Source organism: Scyliorhinus torazame, chromosome 18 (genome assembly GCF_047496885.1).
Source record: "Scyliorhinus torazame isolate Kashiwa2021f chromosome 18, sScyTor2.1, whole genome shotgun sequence".
NCBI classification, from domain to species: domain Eukaryota; kingdom Metazoa; phylum Chordata; class Chondrichthyes; order Carcharhiniformes; family Scyliorhinidae; genus Scyliorhinus; species Scyliorhinus torazame.
Genome location: NC_092724.1, coordinates 96,232,478 through 96,254,731, shown reverse-complemented (window position 1 = coordinate 96,254,731; position 22,254 = coordinate 96,232,478). Strand labels below are relative to the sequence as shown.

At 43.6% G+C, this 22,254-nt stretch overlaps 1 protein-coding gene across 2 annotated transcripts in view; it reads left to right on the top strand.

Annotated features, from left to right (window-relative positions):
* Positions 1-22,254, top strand: part of LOC140395378 (uncharacterized) — a 663,783-nt gene that overhangs the window by 92,104 nt on the left and 549,425 nt on the right. The gene's annotated exons all lie outside the window — the stretch shown is intronic.

Genomic DNA, 22,254 nt, shown 5'->3' with positions numbered 1-22,254 from the left:
TTTCTCGTGTCGGGATAACGAGAGGACACATTTAAGATAATTTGCAAAAGTACGAGAAGAGAGATGCAAAGTTATTTATGCAGAGTGTTGCTATGATCTGGAATGCACGGTCTGAAAGCGTGGTGGAAACAGATTCAGTAATAACTTTTGAAAGCTCACTGTGCATATACTTGAAATGAAAAATGAAATGAAAGTCGCTTATTGTCACAAGTAGGCTTCAAACGAAGTTACTGTGAAAAGCCCCTAGGAGCCACATTCCGGCACCTGTTCGGGGAGGCTGGTACGGGAATTGCTGCTGGCCTGCCTTGGTCTGCTTTCAAAGCCAGCGATTTAGCCCTGTGCTAAACCAGCCCCTGAAAAAATAGATTTACCGGATAAGAGAAAGGAACTAGTTGGATAGCTTTTTTTTAAAGGGCCAGCAGGGCAAACTGTTCCCTTCTTTTGCTATGTTAATGTGCATGTGTTTGATAATAAAATGAACTGACTGATAGAAGTGGATCGATAGGGACAAAGTTGTCATGTTGATTTCACACAGTAATAGAAATATTACAACCCACTGTGTTACTGGAATTAGCCACCATTATACTGATGTTGCTTAATGATCCTGTGTTTATAAAGAGTCGATGGAAAAATTCAGTGAATAATGAATTTAGACAGGAAGAGCCAAGTATAATTATCCAATTGTTTGAAGTAGTTTTGAGAAATATAACCAGATAAAATAAGAAGGAAATGGATCCCGTGTACAAGTGTGGGAATGTAAGAGTTATTTAATGTTTTTGATAGAATTCCTCTTTCAGTTGAGAAACCCAGGTGAAAGACAAAGGGTGCAGAGAAACAAATTGGTAAGTATGGTAGTGGTTGGTTGAAATTGCTTCTCAATACCCTGTAGATTGTGGAACAATGAAAATTATCTTGAATTGGAGGTGGTGAGATGAGTATTGTTTTCAGTGTATATCAATCGAGGGAGGAGCAGATTTCTATATAGCACATTGCTATTCCTAATGTAAATTTACAACTGACTGTGGGACTTCGTTTAGTGCGAAAAAGGTAAGCCAAGTTTTGACTATGGAACTGACAAGTGATGTATCTATCATTCTCTTAGACCCTGGTTGATTCGATTTCAGTAAGGTGACTGATGTTCGTTTATACAATTTTTTGTTTTATTGCACTCCGTTTTAAGCATCATCTTATAAGTGGGTGGTTGTAGAGTCCCTGTATTAGCAACGCCATGGCTGTTATTTCACACCGATTCAAATCCCCGAATAGGTAACTTAAGTGTCCATTTAATAATCTTTCATGTGATATTGAAATATTGGCTCAAACATAATCTGAAGGCTTGTAAGAATACTTAACCATCGCTCCAATCTGAATCCCTGCTTCTGAGAATTTTTTTTGAGTGATCAGAAGACATATTTGGCAATAAGCTTTTAAAAAATTGAACAACGTCCTGAAGTGGTTGGAAATTGGTAGCAGTGTTGAACAGGCTTCTGTTCTGTAACTGCCCCTGGTAACTCTGTATGCCAATGATTTGAGTAAAGGACTTGAGGGAGTACCGTCCAATTTACAGACTGTACCACCGTAAGAAGTATTGTAAATAATTCTGAGGACCAAACCCGGCTGCGAGGGCAAATGGTTTGGTGGAATGTAAACAAAAAATGGCAGATGGTATTCCATATCTGTATGTGTTAAGCGGTATATTTTGGTTATGAATTTGTCATAATTTTAAAAACACTACCTTCAATAGATGAGGCTCTCCTTGCAAGTAAAACCCAGAATAAATTAAGTTTTGAGACGACGTGCAGAGCATAAGGTTGAGCTGCAATGATGAATCTATAGCAAGCCATTAGTGTACATTGTGCAGTTTTGGGTTCCAGCTACAGGAAGCAATTATGATGGTTCACAAGGATGCTGTGTGGTTTGAGGAAATGAGAGCATGAAGAATTAAGGAGGGGAGGTGAGGGCTGGTTTAGCTCAGTGGGCTAGATAGCTGGTTTGTGATGCAGAACAAGGCCAGCAGCGCGGGTTCAATTCCTGTACCGGCGGAAAATTCTGAATTCTCCCTCCGTGTACCTGAACAGGCGTCGGAAATTGGCGACCAGGGGCTTTTCACAGTAACTTCATTGCAGTGTTAATGTAAGCCTACTTGTGACAAAGAAAGATTATTATCATTATTATAATAGTGATCTGATGTGTAGATAGAAAAATTAAATTTCTGATGGCTTGAGGTGTCTAGAACAAGGAACGTAAATTGAATTATGTGATGATTTAGGACGGGGAGCAGGAAAAACATTTTCTTTGCAGGATACGAACTAGAATGTTGTACATTCCCAGAGTTTTAATTGAAGCAGAGTTCATTTCCACATTCAAAATGGGTGATAAAGGAAAATAAAATAATTATGAAAAGAGAAACAGTACATGCATTTTCTGTGAAAAATGAGCACTAACATTGACTAATTAGGTTGAACAGCCTCTTTCCATGTTGTATTTTCAATGTAGACGCCTCCACTGACGCAAATTGTAAGTAAAAATTGCCGCAGTCTCAAATGACCAGAGGCTGCTTTCCCCGTTTGAGGGGGAGAGCTGACTGGTGTTGATTTGACCTGAGAGTCACCACACTTCAGACGAGGAGCAAGGTTGAGAAGGCCTTCATGACTAACCTCAGCTGGTTTGGGAATTGAACCCGCGATGTTGGCCTTGTTCTGCATCATGAACCAACTGTCCAACCAACTGAACTAAACCGGCCCCCTAAACAGTAACTCTTAATACATGCAAGGATTCAAAGTTGCTTCAGCAACAGCATCAGGACAGATGCTAGAAGCTTTAAGGGGAGCAAATTCCAGGGGTTCGTGTAGGGATATCTAGAGTATGGGGTTTTGGTGGCTGAGGAGGCAGTTGGCCAAGATGAGATGAATTAGGAGATGTGTAAAAGACTGCATTTGAAAGGAACAGGGAATTCAGAAGTTGGAGGGTTGTAAGGCAGGCTGAGGTTACATGAGATGAGTTACAACTATGTTATGGCACATTTGAGTCCATGCCAGTTTTCTGTAGAGCAATCCACTCGGCCTCAGTTCCCCACTCTAGCACCTTAGACTGGCCAAGTTTGTTTCTCTCCAGTGCCCATCCAATTTCCTCTTGAAATCCTTGATCGTCTCTACTTCCATCACCCTTGTATGTAGACGGTTCCATATCATTACCACTTGTTGCCTTTAAATAAAAATGTCTTCATCAAAGTGTTATCGGGCAGGGTTTAGAGAACCCCAAAGTGTATCATGGAGTTCACCTGACCCACAACTTTTAATAGATTGTGGTATGGGGAGCACATGGCCCACTCTACAGGTGTGGTACAGCAGAAATGGAAAAGTATTTTTTTAAGCAAAACCATGTTTATTCTATGAACTCAAGTTAACCTTTTTGAAACATACAGTGAACATCTTAGCAACCATTAATTCAAATACATCCCCCAAAGAATACAACACTAAGTAATCCTTTAAGCTTTCCTTTTAACATCCATAAGACTTGAAACACCTTTTACCAGAAGCTCATTAGGTTTACATTCACTACTGAGAGCATTTATAATTCTGAATTCACCAAATGATCAAGAGAGAGTCTGTTCATGGCAGAGAGATCAACAGTACACCTGCTCTGTCTGGCTTCAGCTCCAACACTGAAAACAAAACTAAAACACACCCTGCAACAAACAGCCTAAAATGAAAGTAAACAGCTGACAGACAGCCCAGCTGCACCCACACTCTGACATCACTGATAAACACCCATTTCTTAAAGCTACCTTTCTTAAACACCCATTTCGTAAAGGTACTCTCACATGACAAAAGATGTGCAGATTAGGTGGATTGGCCATGTTACATTGTCCCTTAATGTCCAAAGATGTGCAGGTTAGGTGGGATTATAGGGATAGGATGGGGAATAGGCCTAGGTAGGGTGCTCTTTTGGAGGGTCGGTGTAGACTTGATGGTCTGAATGGCCTCCTTCTGCACTGCAGAGATTCTATGGAATTTCCCAACAACGCTACCACCCACCCCTTTTGCCCAAACCTATAAACCGTGTCTGCTTGTCCTTGTGCCGGCAGCTAACGGGAACAGCTCTAAATCTCATGCACCTCTGTTGCATCATTCCTCCACCTCCTTTGCTCCAAAGAGAACATGGGTGAGGATTTTAAACTTCAGGTGTTGGGTAACCATGTGCAAAGTCGTTCAGAACAGAGCTGATGGGGAGCAGCATTTTGTGTCTGATAGAATTTGGCATGAGCAGCAGCTTATGATGTGAAACCACGGAGGAAAGTGTTGTATAGGGCTCAATTCTCTTTCTTAATCTCAAAAGGTATGAAACAGCAGAGACTGAAATACTTCGAAAACATTTAATTAATTTTGTTGTCATTAAGACATGCCAACTTTGCAAATAAAGATGCCATACAATCTTGTTCTGGAGTGTGCACCTCAAAACTCAAGTGATGGTTCCTCTAGTTCAGGAGATATATGAGGGTTGATTCTTTGTTGCCAACTTCTTTGCCTCTTGTGGCTTTCTACAAAAATCATTGCAAACCTGTGCTATTTTTGTCCAAAGAGTTTGTTACTGGATAGAACAACTAATTTTTCTCTTAGTTCCCAAGGCCCATCAGACAGCTGTCTTATCTTTAATCTTGTTTATCCCTCATTGTTAGTAGCCAGTGCCCTTCAAAAGGTACAGTCTTCCTTGGAGCAGTTTGGAGTAATAACAAAATCCATGGTAGCTTTTGAATTTGGCCAAGTTACCAGTTATTTAGCAGGCTTTACATTTGAGTGGCCTTTTGAGAAGAATGGATGCATACAATGGTATGCTACTGATCCCGATTAGACATAGAACATAGTGCAGAAGGAGGCCATTTGGCCCATCGAGTCTACACTGACCCACTTTAAGCCCTCACTTCCATCTTACCCCCGTGACCCAATAACCCCATCTAACCTTTTTGGACACGAAGGGCAATTTTAGTATGTCCAATCCACCTAACCTGCACGTCTTTGGACTGTGGAAGGAAACCAGGGGAAACCCACGCAGACACTGGGAGAACGTGCAGACTCCGCACTGACCGTGACCCAGTGCGGAATCGAACCTGGGACCCTGGTGCTGTGAAGCCACAGTGCTAACCACAGTGTTACTGTGCTGCCCTGAAGTCTTGTGTCTATTAGTCTATGTGTAAATTTGTCCCCATTTACATTGACTGCACTTTATAATTTGGTTTTCATATTTGTTTGGCCATGTATTCATATTGTTCAGGGTGTCCCAAGAGTCTTGTGTTTTGAGTATTTCTTCATTCATCTCTCTTTTCAATGCAAGCATTGCTCTTTCAGCTCAATAGGTTTTGTCTTGATCTTGCCTGAGAGCACGCACCAGAAAGCCCAGAGTCCTGCAATGGTAAAAACCCTAGATAGGCTGACGTAGGGGCAGAAATAGCAATAACATAGAGCTGAAAGCAGGCAGTCTTTTTTTTTTGTGTGAAAAAATAAAGGCTCATTAGTTCAGCTCAGCATTAAATAAAGCAAAGGTTGAGGCAGCCAGAGAGAGATACTGAATTAGTGGTGCAATAATGGAGGTTGTGGCAAATGCCAAAGACCATTATTTTGTTTTAGCTGTGTCTGAATGAAGGATATTTTCCTCCTCTTTCATGGAATTTGGGCATCGTTCCAGCTTTTGTTGTCCATTCCTAATTTCCCTTGAACTGAGTGGCTTGCTAAGCCATTTCAGAGGGCAGTTAGTCAACCACATTTCTGTGGATCTGGAGTCACGTGTAGGCCAGATCACATGAGGACAGCAGATTTCAACCTAACCGTCTTGGCACAAGTGGAAGGGTTGAGAGAGATGGCATTAGGACTGGGTATCATAAATCATACATGTGAAAATGTGACCCAATATCTGTGGATGATGTTGCCAATTTCCTCTGTTGAGAAGCGAAGGGATTGTTGGCGATACTTTGACTATGATTGGATTGGTAAGAATGGAACGAAGCCAAGAACTGTCCCATTGGATTGGATTTGTTTATTGTCACGTGTACCGAGGTACAGTGAAAAGTATTTTTCTGTGAGCAGCTCAACAGATCATTAAGTACATGAGAAGAAAAGAGAATAAAAGAAAATACATAATAGGGCAACACAACATATACAATGTAACTACATAAGCACTGGCATCGGATGAAGCATACAGGGTGTAGTGTTAATGAAATCAGTCCATAAGAGGGTCGTTTAGGAGTCTGGTGACAGTGGGGAAGAAGTTGTTTTTGAGTCTGTTCGTGCGTGTTCTCAGACTTCTGTATCTCCTGCCCGATGGAAGAAGTTGGAAGAGTGAGTAAGCCGGGTGGGAGGGGGTCATTGATTATACTGCCCGCTTTCCCCAGGCAGCGGGAGGTGTAGATGGAGTCAATGGATGGGAGGCAGGTTTGTGTGATGGACTGGGCGGTGTTCACGACTCTCTGAAGTTTCTTGTGGTCCTGGGCCGAGCAGTTGCCATACCAGGCTGTGATGCAGCCTGATAGGATGCTTTCTATGGTGCATCTGTAAAAGTTGGTAAGAGTCAATGTGGACATGCCAAATTTCCTTAGTTTCATGAGGAAGTATAGGCGCTGTTGTGCTTTCTTGGTGGTAGCGTCGACGTGGGTGGACCAGGACAGATTTTTGGAGATGTGCACCCCATGGAATTTGAAACTGCTAACCATCTCCACCTCGGCCCCGTTGATGCTGACAGGGGTGTGTACAGTACTTTGCTTCCTGAAGTCAATTACCAGCTCTTTAGTTTTGCTGGCATTGAGGGAGAGATTGTTGTCGCTACGCCACTCCACTAGGTTCTCTATCTCCCTCCTGTATTTGGACTCATCGTTATTCGAGATACGGCCCACTATGGTCGTATCGTCAGCAAACTTGTAGATGGAGTTGGAACCAAGTCTTGCCACGCAGTCGTGTGTGTACAGGGAATAGAGTAGGGGGGCTAAGTACGCAGCCTTGCGGGGCGCCGGTGTTGAGGACTATTGTGGAGGAGGTGTTGTTGTTCATTCTTACTGATTGTGGTCTGTTGGTCAGAAAATCGAGGATCCAGTTGCAGAGTGGGGAGCCAAGTCCTAGGTTTTGGAGCTTTGATATGAGCTTGGCTGGGATTATGGTGTTGAAGGCGGAGCTGTAGTCAATAAATAGGAGTCTAATGTAGGAGTCCTTGTTTTCGAGATGCTCTAGGGATGAGTATAGGGCCAGGGAAATGGTGTCTGATGTGGACCGGTTGCAGCGGTATGCGAATTGCAGTGGATCAAGGCGTTCTGGGAGCATGGAGGTGATGCGCTTCATAATCAACCTCTCGAAGCACTTCATTACGACTGAAGTCAGGGCCACTGGTTGGTAGTCATTGAGGCACGTTGCCTGGTTCTTCTTTGGTACCGGTATGATGGTGGTCTTGAAGCAGGTGGGGACCTCGGAGTGGAGTAGGGACAGGTTAAAGATGTCCGTGAATACCTCTGCCAGCTGGTCCGCGCAGGCTCTGAGTGCACGACCTGGGATCCCGTTTGGGCCCGTCGCCTTCCGAGGGTTCACTTTCAGGAAGGCCAATCTGACTTTGGAAGCTGTGATGGTGGGTATGGGTGAATTATGGGCACTCGCCAGCGGATTGTTGGTTACCTGCTCGAACCGAGCATAGAATGCATTGAGTTCATCGGGGAGGGGTGCGCTGCTGCCAGAGATACTGTTCGGCTTAGCTTTGTAGCCCGTTATGTTGTTTAGTCCTTGCCACAACCGCCGAGAGTCTGTCTGTGACTCTAGCTTGGTTTGATATTCTCTCTTGGCATTCCGGGTGGCTTTGCGGAGGTCGTACCTGGATTCCTTGTATAGGTCAGGGTCATCTGCCTTGAACGCCTCAGATCTGTCCTTCAGTAGGGAGTCAATCTCTGTCATTCTGTTAGTCAGTGATGGAGAGGTATTGGTGGTTTGCGGGGGGGGGGGAGATTTGGGATGGTCTGGTTGATCCATAACCATGACTGCACAGGTGAGGTGAGTGAGTGCACGACAATTACAGATGATTGAATCAGTGACTGATGAGAGTCATAGGTTTTAGCAGCTATGGCAAGTGAGGAAACCTTGGAGCGAATCAACCAGGGAATTGAAGGAAGGATGAGCTTGATTTTGGAGGTGATAACATTGAAGGTTATGGGAGTGGGAAGGTAGCAAGGGTGGATGGTAGATTAAAAGACTAGATGGGGTCAAAATGTGGGTCTGTGAGGAGGTGAAAGGGGGTTAAACTGAGAAAAAACGCTTGGAAGTTTCAGAAAAGGATCTTGAAAGGTTGGTGGTTCAGTGGGGATGAGGTCAAAGGCACATGACTTGGACCTCATGGATGAGAGGAACTTTGAGAGATGAGTGGAAACCCCGAAGGATGTGGGCTCCAATTGAAGAATGGGAAAGTCTGGGGTAAGGTCAGTTGGTGGTCATGTCGGTATATCCACACACTAAAATCAGAATGGGACTACATAACCTCACTAAAAGAAGAAAAAATTGAAAAAGTAGTTGGACTATTTAAGTTGACACTAAATATGATAGAATCACAAATTAAAGATGAGAAAAGCTCACCTTTTAATGATGCCCAAACACTTCATTTTAGTGAACACTTCCCATCCTCCATTTAAGGCTGTGGACAATGAGGGGAAACATCCTCTCAGCATCTACTCTGTCAAGCCCCTTCAGAATCTTTTTGTTTTCATAAGACCACCTCTTATTTTTCTAAACTCCAATGTGTATAGGCCGAATCTGCTCCAGCTTTCTTCATTGGGCAATGATTCCCAGGAATTTGCCTAGTGAATCTTCTCTGAACAGCTTCCAATGCAACTAAATCATTCCTTATGGAGTTTGTTAATTGCAGTGTTAATCTAAGCCTACTTGTGACAATAAAGATTATTAAAATTATATGCTGATTGGGATCATACCGAGCACAAAGGAAGATGGTGTGGCTAATGGAGGTCCGTAGTCTCGTCCCAGGACATCATTGCAGGGGTTCCTCAGGGCAATATCTTATGCCAGCCATTTTGAGCTGTTTCATCAATGACCTTCCCTCCATTACTTGGTCATAAGTGGGGATGTTTGCTGCTGACTGCACAATGCTCTGTACCATTTGTGAAAACTCTGGTACTGAACCCATGTGTTCCCAAATGCAGCAAAGGCTTGGGCTGATAAGTGACTAGTAACATAACTGCCACTCAAGTGCCAGGCGATGAACATCTCAAACAAGAGAGAATCCAATCACTCAATAGCATTACCATCTCTGAATCTCCTGCTATCAGCATCCTGGGGGTTACTGTTGATCAGAAACTAAAGTGGACCAGCTTAATAAATAACGTGGCAATGCTAGCAGATCAGATTCTGGGAATTCTGCAGAGAGTAACTCTCCTCCTGACTCCCAAAGCCTGATTACCAGCTGCAAGGCACAAGTCAGGAGTGTGATGGAGTGTTCTCCACTTGCCTGGATGAGTACAGCCCAAACCATTTTCAAGAAGCTCGACACCACCCAAGACCAAGCAGTTTGCTTGATTGACACCCCATCGACTCCCTTCATCATCCATTCCCTTCACCACTGCAGCACACTGGCAAGTGTGTACCATCTATAAAATGAACTGTGGCACAGTGGTTAACACTGCTGCCTCACAGCTCCACGGACCTGGATTTGATTCCAGCCTTGGGTGACTGTCTTTGTGGAATTTGCGCATTCTCCCCATGTCTGTGTGTTTCCTCAGGGTGTTTTGATTTCCTCCCACAGTCCAAAGATATGCAGAAGGTGGATTGGTGTGCTAAAATTGCTTCTTAGTGACCCAAGATGTGCAGATTAGGTGAGGTTACGGGGTTAGGGTGGGGGAGTGGGCCTAGGTTGGGTGCAGAGGGTCGGTGCAGACTTGATGGAAGGAATGGCCTCCTGCCATGTAGGGATTATATGGATTTTATCAAGGCTCCTTTTAACATGACCGTCCAAACCCATGACCTCAACCACCCAGCAGGACAAAGGCAGCAGATGCATGGGGACACCACCTGAAGGTTGCTCTCCTGGCCACACCATACTGACTTGAAATATATACTGACTTGGAATAATATCACCATTCTTCAACTGTCACTGGTTCAAAATCTTGAAACGGCACTATGGTGTACAGACTCCATATGGACTGCAACAGTTCAAGAAGGCAGCTCACAACTTTCTCCAGGGAAATTAACGATGGGCAATAAAAATATTGGCCTCTCCAGAAATGCCCAAGTTCTATGCAAGAATAACAGACAAGGTGTCCAAAATTGCACTAATACCTGTATGGTTGCAGCAAAATTTCCCAACTTTTATACTCCAACTCCCTTGCAATATAGGCCAACATTATGTGTGGACTTGCTGTACCAGCACACGATTTATATACGTTGACACCCAGATTCTGCTGTACTGCCAATCATAAGTAGTTAAGGCCCCACCACTGACCTCTGCAGAATTTGACTAGTTACTATTGTTAAAATTTGCCAACCTGAAAATGGTCACTTTATCCTCACTGTTTCCTGCTCCAGCCAATCCTCTATCCATAATGATATATTACCCCCAACATCATGTGCTTTTATGTTGTGCATTAACTTTTATGGTGGCACCTTGTTGAATGCTTTTTGGAAATCCAAGTTCACCATATTCATGTGTTCCTTTATCCACCCTGTGTTGTGCATCCTCAAAAGACCCTAAGAAATTTGTCAACTGTGATTTACCTTTCACAAAACCATGTTAACTCTGCCTGATTGAATTTTCTAAATGCTCTTACAACCTCCTTAAAGATGACATGTTAGACTAACTGGCTTATACTTTCATGTTTACTATGTTTCCCCATCCCCTCTCTTTCTTAAATAGAGGTGTTAGATGTGCGGTTTTCCAATCTGCTGGAATCTTTCCAAAATTTGGGAAACTTTGGAAGGTGACAACCACGGAATCTGCTATTTGTAGCCACTTTTTTTTAAAGACTCCTGGAATGCAGGTCATCCAGGAGACTTAATGCTGCTTAATCACATTAGTTTTTCTGTAATCATTATTTAAGTTCCTCCTTCCCTTTAGCCCTCTGTTTTTGAACTATTCTTGGGATGCTTTTGTGTCTTCTACTGTGAAGACAGATGCAAAACATTTGTTCAAAGTCTCTGCCATTTCCTTGTTTTCCATTATTAACTCCCCAGTCCTACCCTCCCAAGGAACCAACACTCATTTTGGCTGCTCTTACTTTTCTTATCTATTTAAATTTCTATGCTATTACTTTGACCTTCCAACGTTTGTAAAAGGATTTGTATTGAAATATTTAAAGTTAGCCAAGTATTTACTGCACCTTACTGTCATGTTTGAGCATTTTATTGTGTTTTAACATTTGCAAATTATTCAGATTGTTGTGATGCCTGAATAGACCAGCTTGATCTAGCAAATTTAATTGATCCTTTAATAGCTTTATTGGGTTTCAAACTTGCACCTGCTGCCTTAATCTGTTCACACTGTGCCCCCCTCTCCAGCTTTGCAGTTCATCTTATTTTCAAACTTCAATTAATAATTTCTAGCAGTGAATATCAGTAGGCTGTCAGCGCTGCACGTGCCAAGATCGTTTCCACAATGGATGATACACACCAGAATCCTTAACTTGCCTTTGATGCCAGTTGTGATGCCCATGCCATTATTTCAACTTTGTGGTTCAGCTGCTAACAGGGTAAACAAGCTGGGCTGGATTATTCATGACGATTAGTTCAACAAAGTTTTGTTGCCATTTGGGTGTTTCCATTATTATAGCTGGATTAGGTTTTTGCTAAGGTCAGTTTTTGGATCATTGGGGAGTGTAATAGAGGTAGTTTTCCTACTGTTAAGTGTAAATGCTTTTCCTTTGATTGTACCTTATTAAAAGACTGTCAGGCATAATGTTTATATATTCTTTTCATCTGCTCTGGGAACGTGGAGAGGAAACTGGTGCAGGAAAATCTGGCCATTGTGTCTGTAAGAATAGAAACTCCGTGCTTTTAGCTTTCCAGTTCAAAGCCAACAGTTGTGAAATGGAATTTGAATATTAAACATTTACTGTGACATTCTGTTGAGAACTCCGTTCTTAATTTTAAAAAAAATCTATTCACTGGCATTGCTGACATTTGCCCATCCTTTATTTGTCTTCATTAAGGTGGTGGTGAGCTTTCTTTTTGAACAAGCTGTGTTTTATGTGGCGGAGGTGCTCCCACAGATTTGTGGATAAGGAGTTCCAGGATTTTGACTCAGTGGCAATGTTTTCAAGTATGTGAGTTGGAGGGGAACTTGGATAAAATGGTGTTCCCATGCACCTAATGTCCTGGTTCTTCTAATTGATAGAGCTTGTGGTTTTGAGAGTGCTGTTGAAAAAGTTGTGACGAGTTGTTCCTGTGCATCTTGTAGATGGTACACATTGCAATCAAACTACCAGTGGTGGATGGGGTGCTATTCAAGTGGGCTGATTTGTTCTGGATGATGCCAAGCTGCTCCAGTGTTATTGGAAATTCATTCATTTGGATCAGTGGAGAATATTCCATTATAGTGCTGATGTGATCATTGTAGGGTTTTGGAAAGGGTCACTCACCACAATGCGCAACCACTGACCAACGCCTATAGATATAGCACTTATTTTTATTTCTGATTACCACTGGCGTCCACTCAGGATTTTGATGCTGGGAATTCAGTGATGCCATTACATTTTGTTAGAGGGAAGATTATTCATTGCATGAGGTTAGGGAGAGCTTTAGAAACTAGCAAAGGAGATCAAAAAGTTGATTTTAAAAAAAAAAACAGAATGAGAGTAAATTACCCAGGAATGTATTAACCGATTGTAAGAACTTTTATTAGTATTATAAGAAAGAGGAAAGTAGCTAACGTAACATTTGGTTCTTTGCAGATGGGCTAAAATAACATTTGGTACTTTGCAGATGGGAGAAAGTATGTGGAATGAGGAAATGGCAAAGATTTTGAAGCAAGTATTTTGTGTCTGCCTTCACAGTAGAAGACTCAAATTGCACACCAGAAATAAGAAGGGGCTATGCATGAGGAACTTAAGTTAGCAGAGAAAAAATATTAGAGTAACTTGGGACTATAGGGTCACATTCTATATCCAAGAGCAGTACCTCCCAAACTTTTTCCCAGTGTCACCATGTTTAATTCCCCAGACTTTGTGTGCCTCCAGAGTTACATGTTGAATGGGGGATGTGGTGTGGTGTCGTTGATGAAAAGAATGTCTCTGCAACAACAAAAAACACCTACCCATTCACAGGCTTTTTTCACCACAGTAACAATCGGGGCTCCGAGCCGTCCATCAGTCCATGCCCACTGAAAAAAACCACACTAATTTAAAGGAACCATGCAGCTATCAGAAATCAGTCTTGAGCTGCACGACAACCATTTCTGCCTTGGAGCTCATGACCCCAAAATGTCACCTTGTGACTGCACTGGAGGTCAGCCCACAGTTTTGGAAGTCCTGTCCTAGCGTTTTACAAAAGGTAATTTTCCAAAATGTCATAGATTTTAGAATGGTCCAGCATATTAGAAGTTAAGAAAGGAGGGAAGAGAAAATAAAACTACAGGCTAGTTGGTCTGAAGCCAATTATTGAGAAAAAGCTAGAACCAATTATTAAGGAAGTCTTATTAATGTTCCTTTGAGACATCTTTGGACATTTATTTTGTTAAAGATGTTATATAGAAATGAGTTGTTCTATGATTAGCATACCTGGGCAACATTCTACTTTGTTGTATGGATGTCAGTTTGTAGCAGTACTGGAACAGCTTGGCTTGAGGTGTGGTTAGTGCTGGGACACAAGGCTTCAGCATTGCAGCTGGGATGTTGTCAGGGTCAATAGCCTTCATTGTAACCTGTGCACTCAGATTCTATTTAATATTCTGAATTGCTTTCACCCTGGAGTCGTCTTGAAAAATTCAAAGTTTAATATTTACTTATAGAACCGAATTATAAAGCACCGGAGGAGGCAGCTTGGTCTGTCCTGCCTATGCAGGCTCTCTGAACTGACGATTAGTCTCGCTTCCCTGCACTTTTTCCATGGCTCTGCATATTTTTCCTTTTTAAGTCGAGACTTTAGAAAGTTGCTGTAGAATCTGTATTCCAAATTGTAACAACTTGCTGAATTAAAAGAACTAATCTGCTGGCTTTTTGTCAATTATTTTAAATCTGTTCCTTTTGATTCTACCCTCCTGCCAGTCAGAACTTTTCCTTCCCAAAACAGTATTATGAAAATTCCATATAAATTTGAACGCTTCTTTCAAATCTGTTTGTAACCATCTGTGCTCGAAGGAGTACAATTCCAGCTTCTGATTTGTCCTGGCAACTGAAACTCCTCAAGACCATTCTAGTACATCTCCTCTGAACCCTCTACAAAGATGTATTTTCTTCATTTTGTGACATCTTGAAAATGCATTCAAATCAAGCTAAGAATACATTTTTAAAATTTGGTTGGTCAACAAATGCTTCACATTTCTGCTGATGTTGCAGTGGAAAGATATGAAGGCTGTGCTTATTGTATTTCATGGCACTTCAAATGATTTTGAAAATTCCAGCCATAGCAAAATGTGCCAGATGGTAGGTTTTTAAATCCAGAACTTCAAATGAATATTGTCACTATTATTTCATTCCTTTAGAAATATTACCAGATTAAGCAAAATCCTTGCTGCTGTGTAAAGTAGCAATGGGAGATATTTCTGAACTGTAGAAATGAACAATGTTGCAACACGTTCTGGAACATTGCTGTGGAAGTTGTCTTTCATGTTGCTACATGGCATTTGAGTAAATCAAGGATGAAATGACTTTGGTACGGCTGAAGATCCTTGTTATCAATGGAAATACATTGAATTTGCAATTCAAACATAGCATATTCTGATCAACAATTTAAAAATATATTTTTATTTGAGTTTTTCCATTTTTACAAATAACGCAACAAACCCTCAAAACTGGTAAAGTACAGTATAAATGCTTTGGCTTGTATGAATACCGAAAAAGGCAGGAGAACACCAACACAGTTGGTTCAGCTTAATCATTAAACCTGATGTTCCCAATTATACAGTGAAAAACAATGAATTGATAAGCTAGAGGATGCAGGAGAAGAAGCTAAAGCCATGAAAACATGGTGAAATGATGCACACCATCATGGTGCTACATAACAATGAAAAATCTTGTACGAGCAAGTCAGACCGAATGAAACCTATAAATTTGAGATGGGGGTGGGTCCCATACTTTTTGTGATGGATCAGATTTCGAACAGTGTATGCAAGTTAGGAACTCCTTAGAGATATGTTCCATGATAAATTTATGCCAATTCTGAATTGAAGGATAATTATCGCTAATCCAGGAGCAAAGGATGTTCTTCCATGTTGCAAAGGTTAGGACATTATGCAGCCTTTTTACATCCGCGTCAATAATTTGGGAGCCCCAGAATTAGGACCAAAAGATCATATTCTACGGCTGTACCGATTATCTTCTCCATCTCCTTAAGTGCTAAACCAATAGGATTCAATTTTGACATGTTAAATTGTCTCAATTAGCCTTTCATCTTAGATTCATAAGGGAATGGATCAGAGCGGACGCCTCCACCACTTGGCTTGACATTGAAGCAGGTCAGTCTGTATACTCCTTCCAGGCCCTGTCGTTTTACAGGGATTTCAAGACTGGGTCTATCAAGTTCGAAAATCCCATAAATGGCGATACTTTAAGAGCATAGAAGGGAGATCAAAATTAACTTCCATTTCCCATTCGGGTCATTCCTGATTTCCCACCAGGTCTTATGGACCACAAATTTGATATCTAGAGGGATAGAGGTATTTGTAGGCTGGGCAGCATGTATGTTGTCTCCCATGCATTGTTATCTTTATTAAGGATGAAGTGTCTTACGTTGCAGATATTTGAAAAAGGAGTATCTCTAGATATCAAATTGTTGGCATAGCTGTTCAAAAGATGACAAGGAAGCATCACTAAACATGTTTAGGCCTGTAAGGAGTATACAGATTGGCCTGCTCCAGTGTCGAGCCAAATAGAGATGTCCTCTCTGACCCATTCCCGTATGAATCTCAGATGAAAGGATAATGGATACAATTTAATATTTGACACTCCTAACCCTTGCTTGGAGCCAGGAAGCTGTAGGTTAGCTAAGTCATTTTCAAACTCAGGGTCGCGGGCGGGTGTTGGGAGGGCTGCGGGGCCATTGATCGCCGCTTTCCTGATCGCAGAGGAGGTGCCTAATGGCTGCGACCATTTTGCTGCTGCCAACAGGGCTGGTATGAGCTCCTGGGTCTCTGGAACATCCCATTAAGAAGAAGCTGAAATCAAGAACAATGCAGCATAAGGATGATTTCTTGAGGTATGGGTTTATTAATTGTGCCAATGCAAATCAGGATGCAAAGCTAGTGTTTTATATGCAGGGAAGTACTGGCAAATGAAAGATTAAAACCCTCAAAACTTGGGCAGCATGGTGGCGCAGTGGTTAGCACTGGGACTATGGCGCTGAGGACCCTGGTTCGAATCACAGCCCTGGGTCACTGTCCGTGTGGATTTTGCACATTCTCCCCGTGTCTGCGTGGGTTTCACCCCCACACCCCAAAAGATGTGCTGGTTAGGTGGATTGGCCATGCTAAATTGTCCCTTAATTGGAAAAAAATAATTGGGTACTCTAAATTTATTTAAAAAATCAAAACTTCAAAGGCATTTCAAGTCTAAGCATGGCTAGTTTGAGGACAAACCTCGTGAATTTTTTTTTCAAAACAGTTTGAAATTCAGCTGAAGTCCTTAGCAGAAATGTAACATTGAATGACAAAAAGTGAGTGAGATCATGAGGACAAAGCAGGTTCCCCTGTCAAATTAAAAGTAAGCAAAAATGGTGGTTGACGAAGTTGGCCGGACCTTCGAAGGTCTGCAGGCAAGGGCTGCGAAGGATGGCCGGTTGGTAAAAATGGGCCCTGGGCAAAAAGGTTCGAAAAATATTGGTTTAGCCAATTTCAAGCAGTTTCTTTTTTCCATACAAAAAAACTAAGCATCCCACTGATTTCCTTTAGATAAGATTGGCAGCATCTGTAAAGGATACAACAACCAAGACAAATTCATCTTGATCAGTGTTATGCTGCCCAATCACGATATGTAAGGAGGACCAATAATACAGGTCCTGCTTACTAAACACCCCATACATGTCTAATTTTGGAGGTAATCACAATACCCAAATAAGAAACCCCGAAGGGAACCACGTAAATGGGTAATTAGTGAAGGAGGGGGGTGCCCTCCCTCGAAGCCCTCCCAATGGCAAAGCCTCAGACTTCTTAAAGTTGATTTTATAACCCAAGGAGCGGCTAAATCTATCCACCGCATCGGTAATAGCAGGAACAGAAATGTCCGGCTTCAATGCAAACAACATGCCATCCACTTATTGTGTTGCTTCTCTCCGTTATGCAGCCCCAAAACTGAAGGGTCCTGTCTAATTGCCTCCGCCAGGGGCTCAATAGCTATTGCAAACAGTAATGAGAATAACGGACAACCCTGCTTAGTCACTCGCTGAAGACCGATAACCGCTCATAAGAACTGCCACCAGAGGGCTTTTATAAAGCACCTGTATCCATTTAACATAGTCTGTTATGGAAACAAATAATTATGGGCCGGGGACGCTAGGCGTCAAAGCGTACAATGTGCCCATTCTAATTTACTACGCCCAGCTTTCGTATTCAACTTAAGAAAATGTGGCGGTCAGCTCTCAAAGAATTTAATAGGGGACTTGCCCGCCTCTCCTTCTTGCAAACCAGTGACCTGGACACTTTTATTCTGCCTTCGGTTCTCCAGATCAGCCAGGTTTTCTGGCATACCATGTAGCTGGTTTCCAAGGATTGCAAGCAGGCTTTAACTAAGGAAGATACATTTTCTTTTTTTTTCAATAAATGTTTTATTGAGGTATTTGTTTGGCATTTTAACAGCAACAAAATCAACAATATAAATAATAAGATACATAGTGCAAATTCCACCACCCCCTCCCGCAGGTCTTGCCATTACTTACCCCCTAACCTACGCTACATTCCCCCCCCCCCCGTTTCTGCTGACGATTAGTTCTCTGCGAGGAAGTCGACGAATGGTTGCCACCTCTGGGCTAACCCCAGCAGAGACCCTCTCATGGCAAACTTAATTTTTTCCAGGCAGAGGACGCCTGCCATGTCTGAAAGCCAGGTCTCTGATTTCGTGGGCTTTGAGTCCCTCCATGCCAGTAATATACGCATCTGGGCTACCAGAGAAGCAAAGGCCAGAATGTCTGCCTCTTTCTCCTCCTGGATTCCCGGGTCCTGCGATACCCCAAAAATCGTCACCTCCGGACTCATTACCACCCTCATATTTAATACCGTGAATATGGTGTCTGCAAACCCCTGCCAAAATCCCCTCATTTTTGGACATACCCAGAACATGTGGACATGGTTCGCTCACCATGGCTATGTTAGCCGCCCAGTAGTAATTACTGAAATTCGGCAGCCTCTTCACCCGTGGGGGCTTACCCTCCCACACAAAGCCCACAATAATCTTCTTATTCCGCTTAAAGGACCCCGGGATGAAGATGGGGAGGCACTGGAAAACGAAAAGGAACCTCTGGAGGACCGTCATTTTTACCGACCACCCTACCCGCCAGAGGCAACGGGAGCACATCCCACCTCCGGAAATTCCCCCCCCCGGGACCAGCCCCTTGAGGCCCACCGAGCAATTGCCAGTGGCTCTATCGCCAGCGCAAACAGCAGTGGGGAGAGGTGACATCCCTGTCTCATCCCCCGATGTAGTCTGAAATATTCCGAAGTCTTCCTACTTGTCCGTACACTAGCTACCGGAGGCCGGTACAGCAACCTAACCCAGTCAACAAAGTCCATCCCAAACCCGAACCGCTCCAGCACCTCCCAGCACCTCGGAGACATGGATAGAGCAGGGTCAGGAATGGTTGTTGCAGGTGCTGGGGTTTAGATATTTCAGTAAGCTCAGGGAAGGTGGTAAAAGAGGGGGAGGGGTTGCATTGTTAGTCAAGGACAGTATTACGGTGACAGAAAGGACGTTTGATGAGGACTCGTCTACTGAGGTAGTATGGGCTGAGGTTAGAAACAGAAAAAGGAGAGGTCACCCTGTTAGGGGTTTTCTATAGGCCTCCGAAAAGTTCCAGAGATGTGGAGGAAAGGATTGCAAAGATGATTCTGGATAGGAGCGAAAGCAACAGGGTAGTTGTTATGGGGGACTTTAACTTTCCAAATATTGACTGGAAACGCTATAGTTTGAGTACTCTCGATGGGTCTGTTTTTGTCCAATGTGTGCAGGAGGGTTTCCTGATACAGTATGTAGATAGGCCAACGAGAGGCGAGGCCATATTGGATTTGGTACTGGGTAATGAACCAGGACAGGTGTTAGATTTGGAAGTAGGTGAGCACTTTGGTGATAGTGACCACAATTCGATTAAGTTTACTTTAGTGATGGAAAGGGATAGGTATATACCGCAGGGCAAGAGTTATATCTGGGGGAAAGGCAATTATGATGTGATGAGGCTAGACTCAGGATGCATCGGATGGAGAGGAAAACTGCAGGGGATGGGCACAATGGAAATGTGGAGCTTGTTCAAGGAACAGCTACTGCGTGTCCTTGATAAGTATGTACCTATCAGGCAGGGAGGAAGTGGTCGAGCAAGGGAACTGTGGTTTACTAAAGCAGCCGAAACACTTGTCAAGAAGAAGAAGGAGGCTTATGTAAAGATGAGACATGAAGGTTCAATTAGGGCGCTCGAGAGTTACAAGTTAGCTAGGAAGGACCTAAAGAGAGAGCTAAGCAGAGCCAGGAGGGGACATGAGAAGTCTTTGGCAGGTAGGATCAAGGATAACCCTAAAGTTTTCTATAGATATGTCAGGAATAAACGAATGACTAGGGTAAGAGTAGGGCCAGTCAAGGACAGTCGTGGGAAGTTGTGCTTGGAGTCCGAGGAGATATGAGAGGTGCTAAATGAATATTTTTCATCAGTATTCACACAGGAAAAAGACAATGTTGTCGAGGAGAATACTGAGATTCAGGCTACTAGACTAGAAGGGCTTGAGGTTCATAAGGAGGAGGTGTTAGCAATTCTGGAAAGTGTGAAAATAGATAAGTCCCCTGGGCCGGATGGGATTTATCCTAGGATTCTCTGGGAAGCTAGGGAGGAGATTGCTGAGGCTTTGATCGTTAAGTCATCTTTGTCTACAGGAATAGTGCCAGAAGACTGGAGGATAGCAAATGTTGTCCCCTTGTTCAAGAAGGGGAGTAGAGACAGCCCTGGTAACTATAGACCAGTGAGCCTTACTTCTGTTGTGGACAAAATCTTGGAAAGGTTTATAAGAGATAGGATGTATAATCATCTGGAAAGGAATAATTTGATTAGACATAGTCAACACGGTTTTGTGAAGGGTAGGTCGTGCCTCACAAACCTTATTGAGTTCTTTGAGAAGGTGACCAAACAGGTGGTTGAGGGTAAAGCAGTTGATGTGGTGTATATGGATTTCAGTAAAGCGTTTGATAAGGTTCCCCATGGTAGGCTACTGCAGAAAATACGAAGGCATGGGATTCAGGGTGATTTAGCAGTTTGGATCAGAAATTGGCTAGCTGGAAGAAGACAAAGGGTGGTGGTTGATGGGAAATGTTCAGACTGGAGTCCAGTTACTAGTGGTGTACCACAAGGATCTGTTTTGGGGCCACTGCTGTTTGTCATTTTTATAAATGACCTGGAGGAGGGCGTAGAAGGATGGGTGAGTAAATTTGCAGATGACACTAAAGTCGGTGGACAGTGCGGAAGGATGTTACAAGTTACAGAGGGACATAGATAAGCTGCAGCGCTGGGCTGAAGTGAACCACCACTTCAACTTCCCTACCTTCCAGGGGCATTCATGATCACATTGAGCAACCTTATTACATTGGCCCCCAGCTGCCTACCCTTAACAAACCCTGTCTGGTCCTCCCCTATAACATCCGGTATATAGTCCTCAATCCTAGAGGCCAGAATTTTGGCCAGACGTTTAGCATCCACGTTAAATAAGGATATCGGCCTATAAGGAACCTTGTCCCTTTTCAAAATGAGCGAGATCATGGCCTGTGACATTGTCTGGGGTAAAACCCCTCTTCTTGGCCTCGTTAAAGACCTTCAACAGCACAGGCCCAATATTCCGGAGAATGTTTTATAGAACTCGACTGGGTACCCGTCCGGCTCCGGGGCCTTACCCGACTGCATGGCCTTCAAGCCCGACCGGGGCCCCCAGCCCTTCTACCAGCTCCCCATCCATCTTCGGGAAAGTCAGCCCATCCAAGAAGTGCCTCATCCCCTCCGGCCCCCCAGGGGGTACCGATCTGTACAACCTGCTATAAAAGTCCCGAAAGGTCTTGCTCACCCCCGCCGAGTCCCCAACTAAGTTCCCATCCCCGTCAACAACTTTCCCCATTTCCCTAGCTACCTCCCTCTTTCTGAGCTGCTGTGCAAGCATCCTACTGGCCTTCTCCCTGTGCTCGTCCCCTTCCCCTTCCTGAGCTGCTCCACTGCCCTTCCTGTAGTTAACAATCCAAATTCTGCCTGCAGCCTCCGCCGTTCTCTTAATAGCCCTGCCTCTGGAGCCTCCGCATATCTCCTATCCACTCGTAGAATCTCTCTTGCCAGTCGGTCCGTTTCTGCACTACCCGCCCTGTCCCTGTGAGCCCAGATCGAAATCAGCTCTCCTCTCACCACTGCCTTCAGCGCTTCCCAGACCACCGCTGCTGAGACCTTCCCCGTGTCGTTTACCTGCAGGTAGTTCAGCATGCACTTCCTCAACCTCTCTCAGACCGCTTCGTCCGCCAACAGCCCCCCATCCAACCTCCATTGCGGGCATGCTTACTATCCATACTGACCTGCAGGTCCACCCAGTGCGGAGCATGGTCCGAGATCGTAATCGCCGAATAACCCATGTCCACCACCCCAGCCAACAGGGCCCTGCCCACAACAAAGAAATCTATCCGGGAATACACCTTGTGAAAGTGGGAGAAGAAAGAAAATTCCATGGCCCTCGGCTGCCTAAAGCTCCACGGATCCACCTCCCCCATCTGCTCCATGTGCCCTTTCAGCTCCTTTGCCATTGCTGGCACCTTGCCCGTTCTCGAGCATGATCAGTCCAGGCCTGGATCAATAACCGTGTTGCAATCCCCACCCATAATCAGCCTGTGCGAATCCAGGTCCGGAATCTTCTCTAGCACCC